Genomic DNA, 12014 nt, shown 5'->3' on the forward strand with positions numbered 1-12014 from the left:
GGACATGAACATGTGGAAGAAATGAGTAGGGATAACTGATAGTGATTTCTTTATCATTCCCCTAATCCCTTTACTGCTGCATATATACAAGGGAGGATTTCTGCAATTTGATCCAGGCCTGGGATCCTTGAGCCTCCTGTTCCAATGTCCTGGTATCTGGATTACAGGTGTTCGCGACCATACACAGTAGGCTAGAGTGAATTTTGCCAAGGTTATCCTGATGTTGTCTTGGATTGAGATCAGCCAGAGTTAACCTTTAAAGAATGCCTGGGGTTGGGAATGAAAGAGAAGCATAAAAGTTGGGATTCTAGGTGGCTATGCTGGCGTGCTGGGAACACAGCTCTCTAGAGAGGAAATGATGCTGTCGAGAAAATGGACAGAGCTTAAGGCTAGAGAAACAGAGCATGAGAAGAAGAGATGGTGTAAATCTCCAGGTGATGTTGAGCGTGGCGTGATGACATCTGCCAGTGACAATATGATGTCAACCTCACCACTCCACGACGTGGCCAACTTGCATTTAACGTCTCGTTGTTTGGTAGGAGAGGGAAAGGACACATCTCAGAGGGGTGTGAAACACAAACACATGGGTAGAGGGTAGATGGCAGCTTTTGCAATAAGGGTGTCCTTCCCACTTCCCAACAAGCTTCTTTCAGTCTCTCTGTCTCTCTCTGAGTCTATCTCTCTTTGTCTCTATCTCTCTGTCTCTCTCCATGTGTGCCCGCCTGACTCTCCTCCCTCTTTTCAAATACCCCAGACTGATTCTATGTGAGACTGCTTTTAAATCTTAACATATATGTGAGGATTTTAGGAAGACCTGCTTTTGTAGGTGGCCTTTTGTGGTGGTCTCCTGGGTTGGAGCCCAGGTATGAACTGTGTGGCCCTGGATAATGGCATTGGCTTTCTTAAGTCTCTCTTAGCGCTCTCTCTCTCTCTCTCTCGCTCCCTCCCTCCCTCCCTCCCTCCCTCCCTCCCTCTCTGTCTCTCTCTGTCTCTCTCTCTCTCTCTCTCTCTCTCTCTCTCTCTCTCTCTCTCTCTCTCTCTCTCTCTCTCTCATCCCTCTTAGCTTTCTCTCTCTTAAGTCTCTCTTAGTTCTCCGCCCCCCCCCACACCAAAACCAGGTAGTCTCCTTGTCTCCTTACTAAGAATTCCTTGAGAATAAAGCCTGGTTTTATTTTCGAAGGCTCCATGAGTTACATAGCTTTATAACATCCCTGGCGGGGGGTAGGGGGGAGATGCAGGAGAAATTAATAAAAGTGTATTTGAGGACAAGGGAAAAGTGGCATGAATGAAAGTGGAGAATATCTATAAGAGGGGGCACTCATTTTCACTGAATAGCCTTTCCTGTATTTTGTTTTTTTTTTTCTCATTTTTTATTAAAGATTTCCATCTCCTCCTCTCCTCCTCCCCCTTCTCTCCCCTCCCTTCCACCCATACCCCCACTCCCTCCCTCTCCAAGCCAAAGAGCCATCAGGGTTCCCTTCACTATGTTAAGTCCAAGGTCCTCCCAGCTCCCCCTAAGTCCAGGAAGATGAGCAACCAAACTGACAAGGCTCACAGTGAGCCCGTCCATGCTGTAGAGTTCAAGCTCATCGCCGTTGTCCTTGGTTTCTCAGTCCTCCTCCACCATCAGCCACATTCAGAGAGTCCGGTTTGGTCCCCTGTTCCATCAGTCCCATTCCTGTATTTTGAATGAAGGGTACCAATTATCTACTCAAAAATTAAATGACAAATACCTATGGAACAGAAACTCTAGTAAGAGGCAAGTAATGTATCTTTATACATATGATTGTTATCTAGCAGACTTACCAACCTGTGGTCCTTGGGTCAAATGTAGCTTAAACTTTTTAAATGAAGTTTCATGGAACTCCTGCCACATATATTAAAAAGTTGTCCCCGGCGCTGTCAGGTCGAGTGGCAAAGGTAGAGTCTCATAGCTGAGTAACAGCAGCAGATTTTTTTCAAATTCACCCTCTGCTCTAGGTGTTAGGCAATGCTCTGTGGTGTAAGGATACCTTATTTGCCTTTTTTGAAAGCTAACTTTTTTATTTGTGTTTTATTTAAATTCTCTCTTTCCTAAAAAATTCATCCTTTCCTCTAGATGTTCCACCCTCAGTTGATTCATTTAGGTTTTCATTCTAATGAACTTGGGGATGTTCATATAATTAGATTTGCTATGTTGAATGAATATAATAAAAATTTCCTATTAAAACTCCATAGGACTGTGATTATTTCTAAATGTATTTTATTCTTCCTGCTTATGGATGAGAAATCCAGGCTTATGGTTAGAAAACACTGCGTGCTAATTTAATGACTTAGGGCTCCCTTTGTACTGTTGATTCAGCCACATTCCCTATCTGTAAAGTGGAGCTGACGGTGACCAGGAGATCGTTTCTATTTATTCCAGAGAAGTGTTGTGCAGACATCCTGGGTAGAAGCACTCAGTCATTTGGTGACTTTCTCAAATGACTGGCAAGATAAAATGTTGACATATATTTTCATAAAGGTGAGAAACATGTGGCTATAAAATGTTCTCCAATCAATGATTAAGAACATAATTTATAAGAATAAATGTAACTGTTCATACATATCAAACTCTTTATATAGGGCAAAATTACTGGCTTTTACTGCATCCTGGCATCAGCAGAGATGTCATCTTCAACAACACTGTCCTTTCTGTGGGTCCTGTCTGATACCCTTCATCCCAGCTGCCTCCCCTATCTGCATCTCCCTCTTAGACAGCAGCTCTTCTTTGGAGTGGGGATCTCGTGAGCAGAGTCAGGCTTCTTGTGTTTCACCAGGAAGCATAGCAAATTAGCACTAAAAATCCTGAGAACAGCTCCATGGAAAACTCAAGCATCATACATCAGGTTATGGGTCAGCTTTGTTAACTCTGAAAATGCCTACAGTTTTGCATGGGTATTGCAGTTGAAGTGGAAAATCCAGCTACATTGTGTCTGCTGACAGACAGATTCCAAATTGCGATTTCATATGCAGCATTTAACAGTAACATGTCTCAAGCCAATAGCAAAAAGAGGGTTGGGAGATAGAAGGGAATATTGACTAAGTTCATCCCTAGATCTTAAAGTGAATTACATGGGTGATTTCCCATGATTCACTGCTGTTCCTTCCCCTTCAAACTGCAAATACTATCAGGCAAAGGTAGGTTAGGATAAAAATTGTGAACAACCAACTTTTTCTTTTGTCTCTACAATGGATGATATTCCTTTCATAAGAAGCTATATTTGCTGTTATAATCGACACTAAGAAAATCATCATCAGCTTCAATTGGCTACTGGGTACCCACGATTATAACTATAGGGACTTGGTGCAGAGATGTGAATATAAGAATTCCTTTAAGGGCTGGAGAGATGGCTCAGAGGTTAAGAGCACTGGCTGTTCTTCCGGAGGTCCTGAGTTCAATTCCCAGCAACCACATGGTGGCTCACAACCATCTGTACTGAGATCTGGTGCCCTCCTCTGGCATGCAGGCATACATCGAGGCAGAATGTTGTATACATAATAAATAAATAAATCTTTCAAAAAAAAAAAAAGAATTCCTTTAAACGGAGGTTCTCTCCACCTGGGCCTCCTTTGATCCACTGTCTTCTTTTAAATTATTAGGAGATCAGTCCATTCCCAGTGTTTTTGTTTGTGCTTCTTTTTTTTTTTTTAAAAAAAAAAGATTTATTTTATTGTGTATACAACATTATGCCTGCATATATGCAACACGCCAGAAGAGGGCGCCAGATCTCATTACAGATGATTGTGAGCCACCATGTGGTTGCTGGGAATTGAACTCAGGACTTCTGGAAGAGCAGCCAGTGCTCTTAACCACTGAGCCATCTCTCCAGCCCTTGTTTGTGCTTCTTATGCATGAGGCACAGCATTGCTTTAAAGACATCAGGATGCACCTGCCCTGCCGTAGTGCTTCAAACATAGTAGCTACTATGTTTTTAGCAACATGACTACAGAATACCAGTACTGGATCTGAACTTAGATAAGTAGTCCACACTCTGTTTAGACTGTGCCAGGCACAGTAGGGAGACTGTAGATAATGATAATGTACTCTACACTTCAAAAAAATCTCAAAGAATATTCCTAATGCCCTTGCCATAAAAAATTATAAATGTTTGAGGGAGGGGATGTTTACCCTGACTTAAATATTGTACAATATGTGTATACAGAACATCACATGGTATGCCATAAGTATGTATAATTTTATTGTTTGTATGTGTCATTTAATAGAAATTAAATAACCACAAAAAGAATCTTAAAGTTGTCATTATGGTCATTTAAGGCAATTTGTATTTTTTTTTAAAAAGCTCAGCTAGTTACATTTCTAGTGTCACTTTATATTAAAACAAACCAGAATATCAAATATAATGTTTATTGTTTCCTTATACAAAAGGGAAAAGGCACAAATTCTTTTAATTGCATCTTTAATAATAAAAGTCACATAATCATTACTAGCAGGAGATGTATTACTTTCATGGGGTTTTGAACACCAGCATTTTGTCCTGTTATTTCTCTGTTAGAGTCTCCCATTAATTATTGGGGCCTAATTAGACCAAATTATACTGTATTCCCTGATGAAGTCTCTGGATTCTTAAAATTTCCTGTCTTTCCATGGCATTCTGAAGTTAACATTAGTGATGAAAGTCAGCCCAAACTTCCTTTTCTGTTCAACTCTTGTTTAACACATCCATCAGCATCATCAGCCCCTCTCTCTCTCTCTCTCTCTCTCTCTCTCTCTCTCTCTCTCCCTTCTCCCCCTCGCCTCCCCCTCCCCATCTTCATCTTCCTCTGTACTGTTAAAAAAATGATCCTCTGAAAGACTCAGAGGATTTTTAGTAGTGGCATTTTTTGGAGAGTAAGAGTAGAATCATACTGAAGACCTTAAACAGGCAGAGGGGAGCAAGACGAGAGACCTGACAGAGAGGTCTGTCTTCTGCTCCTTTCTCCAGCCTCCGTGCCCTCAGACCACTCTGGGCTGGTCAGCTGCTGCCTGAGGCAGGCCTGAACCCACAGGAAGGCTCAAGTGGGTTTCCCCGTAGAGCTTTAAGGCTGAGTCAGTGGGGGCTTGTGGTCCTGTTCCCTGGAGACCACACCTTTGTCATTATCCTTAAAGATAGAATGCTGTCATCTCTAATGCAGCCGTTTGTCCCCACTCCTTCCCTGGGTTCCTCTTGTCAGTATGTCTTACCCAGTATGGAGCCCTCCCTCTTGAATATGGTCATGGTTGTTGCATTCGTGTTTTGTTCACAGTGACGACTCAGCTCTGGCCTCCCACTTAAGGGTTCAGCTTGCCCAGCCCTTGAATGCAGGCTCAAGGTTTCTTTTCCTCTTTTATGGCAGCAGCTCTTCCTTTCTTTTCCTCTCTCTTATCTTTCGATTCATCCTTTCTACTCATTTCCATAATAGTCGGCACTCTACTGCACTGACTTACTAAGGTGAGCTTGCTTCTAAAATCCCTAACTTCATTGCGCCTCTCTATAACTTCTATGGTTTATGCCTTTTCTTTGTATAACCATGATTTTTGTTTTGAGGCAGGGTCACACTATGTACTGTGTAGCCCTGGCTGGCCTTGAACATGCTATGTAGACCAGACAAAGATCCACGTTTTTGATGGAGGCGGGTCTTCTATCAATCTGTTGATTTCATTGGCTAATTAATAAAGAAAACTGCCTGGCCTAATAGGTTAGAACATAGGTGGGTGGAGTAGACAGAACAGGAAGAAGGAAGTGAGGTAGATGGCTCAGTCAGATGCTACGCCTCTCCTAAGTTAGACAGACTGCCATGCCTCTGCTCAGGGAGAGAGATGCAATGAAGCTCCAGCCCAAGATGGACGTACGCTAGAAACTTCCCGGTAAGACACCGCTCATGGCTCATGGTGTTACATATATTATTAGATATGGGTTAGTCAAGATGTGAGTAAGAGGCTGAAAATAATGGGCCAGGCAGTATTTAAAAGAATACAGTTTCCGTGTAATTATTTCGGGGTAAAGCTAGCCGGGTGACCAGGAGCCGGGCGGCAGGAAGCCGGGAGGCAGGAAGCCGGCCCCGCCGCTCCACACTACAACGTTTATTTGCTCCAAAATGTTGGGATTAAAGGTGAGTGTCATCATGCCCGGTGCTTAGAAGCATGATTTCTGAAGCTTAACATCCTTTTTCCTTTGGAGTACAAACTCTACCAAGTCAGAACTATATCTTCTTAGTGATGCTAACCAAATACCAGGCTGTCACCACTTACTCCTTACACAAATTAATTTATGAGCCACTTATCTAGCTATTAATCAGAATGGTTATTTTAAATATTTATTTATTGTCGGCTCTGCAGCCCACACTGGCCATGTCAGTAACAAATTCAGAAGCTGTCCCATTTTTCACATATTCTGTATTTCAAAATTTCCAGTAATTCTTTTTACTCCCCCAAATAACCATTCAAAAACTCCTTCTGGCATGAGAGGCTGAGCCAGTTTTGCGCAGTACCTTGAAGAGGTTAGGCCCCTTGGCAACCTGAACACTTTTTAGATTTTTTATTTTTAAGAAATGCCTCATATTTTCTGCTCAGGATTATCTAGAGAAACACATGTGTCTGCATACACATCCTAAAGTATTGGCTCACATGATGCCAGAGGCTGAGAAGTCTCACAGTCTGCCACCTGCAAGCTGCAAACCCAGAAAAGCTAGGGAGCACCTCAGCTGGAGTCCGGTGGTCCGAGATCCAAAGAGAACACCAGCACAAACCCAAGGGGGAGGACGGACAGGATGAGCTATGTTGACTCCACTCAAGCAGAAAAGCAGTTAAAATGGGAAGATGGACTCCCTCGTCTACAGCCTTTGCTTCTCTTTAGCCTTTCAGTGCTGGGCCAGATATGCCAAGTGACTAATTTCTCATTAAAAATTACTTTCACTGTCAGTTGTTTAAATTATGATTTTAAAGTTGAAACAAAATTAAACCTATTTATGAGGTACCGCATGATTATGTTTTAAAAGCTCACATATATGTATTATATGCAAATGTTCAATTCGGGATAAGTTTATCTTTGTTTTCAAACATTTTTCATTTCTTCACCGATAAAGCAATCAGAATCCCTTCTTGTTTTACAGCTTTAGGAAATTCAGAGTACGTTATCATTATCTATAGTCGCCCCACTGTGCCATGGAACATGACAAATTTCCTTATGAAAGGCCATTAGCTATGCAATTTGTTTCTCCGTACATAATCTGTAATCAAGACAGAAAGCGAACAAATGCCACCATGTTGGGTGTCATGACTTCCTTGCGATCTGAGTGTTATATAATGTGATATCTCAAAAAACAGCTGTTCTGGGCTGGGGAGATGCTCAGGGGGTCAGAGTGCCTACCGTGCAAACATGGGGATCTGAGTTGGGGCTCCAGCACACAGGTACAAAGCACATGCTAGTAACCCCAGAACTGGAGAGGGAGAGAAAGCGAGACATCACTGACACTTGGCTGCTAATCTAGTTTATATGTTGTTCAAATCAAGGTAATTTCAAATCAGTGGTAGATAGTAAAAGAGAGGATTACCCAACACCCCCCTCTAGACTTCACTCATATGTACATATGTGCAGAGGTACAGACAGACAGAAAGACACACGCATTCACGCACACACACAGAGCTCTTTTAAACAAACCTGCAGTCATGTTGTACAACTGTGGGAGGGACGCGCTCAGTGAGTCAATAGTGAAGTGAAGATTTAGAGTAGCATGGCCCGTGGCCCATCTCGGTGCACTGGGAAAATTCCTTCCTAAACAAGAAGTAAACTGACACATGGAATTTCCTGGGCCAAAGGGAAATCTAGTTTGCCTTTTCCCCATCATGCCATTTGTGCATTTATATCTTAATGTCAAACTCAGCTTTTTGTGGAAACAAGTAAAAGCATTGTTTTCAATAATGCATGGTTCCTTCTGTGCATTCTTCCTTGTCTGGTGAGAGTGGCAGCTGTGAGCACGCATCCCCACACATGCGTACTATTCATGGCTGTTATAACTCGAATATGAAATGACCCCCACAGGCTCGTGTTTTGCATGCTTGGTTTCATGATAGCTGGTGGGACTACTTTGAGACATGATGGAAACATTCACCAGGAGAACCCACTGGAGGAAGCAGGTCTCTGGGAGCAGGTCCCGGGAGTACGCTATCCCTGTCCACTTCTGGTATTGTTCTGTTTCCCAGCTTATTTTAATGGGGACTGCTTGGCTCCGCCATGGCAGGATGAATGCTCTGAAGTCAAGAGACCAACAAGTTGCTTCCACCACAAAGTTGTCCTTGCCAGGGCTCTGGTTTGAATGTGAAATGGTACCCATAGGCTCATGTGTTTAAACTGTCCCCAGATTGTAGAGGGAATGTTTGTGGGACGGGGTGGTGGAAGAAGTCTTTTAGGAGAAGTAGGTCCTTGGAGTGGATCTTGAGGTTTCTTTGCGTTTCTGGCCAGCAAAAGCCATGTTGCAAACTCCTGTGTAATGTGCAAAGTCACTTCAAGTTCCACAGCTTCCCTAGGAGGATGAACTAATTTCCCTGAAACCGTGAACCAAGATAAATGGCTCCTTTCTCAAATGGCTCGATTCTCCATTGTCAGGTATGGGCCACAGTAACAAGAAGAGGTAAATACAATGGGCTCCACTCATTGTTTGTCTAACCTTGCCCACTTCCGGCTTCTGGATGGAGCCATTGTCTCTTATCATTATGCCCTTGCCAGGTTTATTCTGCCCAAAGAAAGTTCTAGTCTATTCTTGCTGACTTGGAGTCTGACCTTTCATCTTCTCGGTTCTGAGTGCTCCCAACATAAGACCCCTTCTGTTTTCCCTTGTTCCTGAGAATTTCCTTTCCCTCATTCTACTCCTGTGTCAGCCTCTGTCTAGTCTGTTGCTCTGCATAGTTCATGCCTTATTATTAACTATTACTGAAGGAAGACAGTGAGGGAAAAGACGGTGCTGACAATTGGGAACTATTTTAATTAGTAGATTTGGTGGTGAAGAAATTGTCAATTCTCTTGAAGAGGTCGGTTCAATACTGGAATATAACAGTTTGAATCAAAGGGATTTATATGAAGAGTAATGCTGGAATCAGTCCTAAGTGAGGAAGAGGGGGAGGAGGAGAGAAAGGTGAGAATGTGAGAGAAAAAGAGGGGGAAGAGGAAGAAAAGGAGAAGGAGAAAAGGAGGAAGAGGGGAGGAGAAGGAACAGGAGGAGGAAGAAAGCTTCCTGGAGGTATGGACAGAAGTGTTTTCATTTTTCAGGTAATAGAAGGCCATCACTCAAGTTTGAAATAGTCTCCCAACATTGGCTTTTTAATTAAACATCCTGACACCTGAGTTATTATTGCCCATTTTGGCTTAGCTTATAATAGCCATAAATAATCACCTATATTGGCTCCATCGTATCTGTTTTGGAAGCCTGCAAAGCTCTGGCACCTAGAGGTTTAATTACAGAGTCCCTCTTCACTGTGATTTTCATAGGCGGGCCCCTGCAATCAAGCCGATTCTTGGCAACTCTTCAGTGGAAGCTCTTTTGACATCCGTCATGTTGCTCTTCATTAATGCCTTGGTAAGTCTTCAGAATCAAAGAATAACTTAAAAATAGTCATGATTTTGGAGACCAGAGCCAAAAGGAGCCCTGTGTTAAAGGGTGTTTAGTATGCCAGAGATAGGAACCAGATTAAGCTGGCTACAGAAGAACACAGAGATGCAAACTCCAGAGACTCATTGGGGGGGAGGGGTGTTGAAGTTTGGAACTGAGCAAATTTATGGAAACCAGAACTTTACCCTCTATATTTTCTATAATGTTTTTGTCACTCTTAGAGTTGCAAAAATTTCGAAACAATGATTTTAAAATTTTTCAAAGAAAACAAAGTGAGTGTGCACGGTGGGAGGTCTATGTCCTTGAGCTCAGGTGCCTTTGGGGGTCAACATCCTGGGATCCTCAGACTCTGGAAGTGCGGACACTTTGTAAGCTAATCGTTTTGGGTGCTGGGCGCTGATGTTGGTCTCTCTATGAGAGCGGTATGCTCTCTTGACTGCCAAGCCATCTCTCCAGCCCTCAAAACAGCAAACTTGGAGCCTATTTATTTCTTCGAATGAGTTAGAATCTGAGCTATCGCTAAAAGAGATGGGTAAAGGCGAGCTTGTAAGAGCTTAGGTTACTGTACACCATTGTTAAAGATCCAGGAAGCTGCACTTTGAGTTGGGTCCTCAGGAAGGAATTATTGGTAGCATTTGACCCAAGGGATGCTAGAAAAAAAATACGATTTTAGTTCATACAAATGAAATAAATTATTTTAATAATTAAAATACAATCACCACCCAGATCCAAGCCAGACTCAATAGTGAAATGAAAGTCATTGAAAACTTATTAGTATCTAGTAAACAGATGAACTTGAAAATAATTGTTTTCTTATTATGATCATTAGAGTACAAGATAATAGATCATTTATTAGCGAGAAGTCTCTCACAAAAGAATTTACTTCCGCTACTGTTTTTATTCTCTAGATTTAAAAAAGTAAATGCATTTCTATTTTGAAAGGAAATAGAAGTCACTTTAAGGAACTCTATGCATTATGTCTAACAAACTTTCAAAACTGTAAACACCTGTACCCATTCTTCTCTCTGGAATCCCTGGGGGTGGACGGATTATTTCTTCTCTCTGTAGCCACTCACGTCTCTCACATCTTCCCCCCCGTCCTGTTCTTGTTATTTTATCATTTTCAACAGTGTTATCTCAAGTCTCTGTTTCTGTGATTTGCTTTCTGCTAAGGGCTGCTAAGAAATGATGCTGTAGACTCATACTGACTACGTAATACTTACTCAGCTGGTGGAACTAGTTTGGAGAGAGTGGAAGTTTTAGGAGGTGGAGCCTAACTGGTGGATGGCGTGGGTCACCAGCATGTGATTTAAGTTTGTACCTGGTCCAGGGCTCCTTCTGCTGTCTGTTTCCTGTCTGCTAGGAGATGAATGGTCTTATTGTCTACATGCTATTTGCCTGTGTTGTTCTGCCTCACCACAGGCTCAATCAATGCATCCACTATGAAGGGAAATCTCTGAAACCATGAGCCAAAATAAGTCATTCCTCCCTTTTAGCTGTTTATACTGGGCGCTCTGTTGTAGTACTGTGGAGTAAATGGCAAGCTCCCGTTGATTTTCTCCACCAGCCGATGTTCGCCACTATAAACATCATCCACTTCTAATCGGTTTCCATGACAACTCTGTGTAAGGCCTAAGGAACCACCCTCCCTTACTTGCCCATTAGACACTGTGGTCCCTTAGGACTCCGTGCTTTCTCTCTTCCCATTGATCATCTTTTCTTCGATGGTACCTCTTTTCTTTGGGTCTTCTGTTACCATGTATGATCACAGACTCTCAAATGTTCACATACATGCTGTCACGTTACCTTCAATAACAGCAGGTTGCAGAGGTATCTCGGCCCTCAGTGTGAGTTAGCCTGCACTCATAATCCAATTCTTTTGTTTTTACTACATTATAATGTAGTGTGTGCATCAATGTGTGTGTGCACGCATGTGTGTGTATGTGCGTGTATGTGTTTATGTGTGAGTGAATGCATGCTATGGTTTGCATATGGAGGTTAGTTGTCTACTTGAAGGAATGAGCCCTCTGCTACCATGTTGGGATCTTAGGAGCCAAACTTAGGTTGTCAGACTTGGTGGCTGGTTCCTTTACCAACTGAACCATCTCTCTAGGCCCACAATTCAATTTTTGAATTAAAAAAGGGTTATAAAGGATATACAAAGGCTTTACTCCTTCCAGGATTCCCTGGCTTACTGAAAAATCTCTGCTATGCATGTCTAAACCTAAACGTGTTACTTCATAATGAACCTGAGCCCACTGCTGCATCTCTTTAAGAAAATTATGCATGTAATTTATGCACGTGAGTGTGTGTAATGCAGTCGAGGTGAGTCTATGTGTATGAATCTGGGTCTATGTTAAATGTCTTATTTTTTCAGATAGGGTCTCTCACCAAGTCTGGAGCTTGAAAAT

Source organism: Arvicola amphibius, chromosome 5 (genome assembly GCF_903992535.2).
Source record: "Arvicola amphibius chromosome 5, mArvAmp1.2, whole genome shotgun sequence".
Taxonomy (NCBI): domain Eukaryota; kingdom Metazoa; phylum Chordata; class Mammalia; order Rodentia; family Cricetidae; genus Arvicola; species Arvicola amphibius.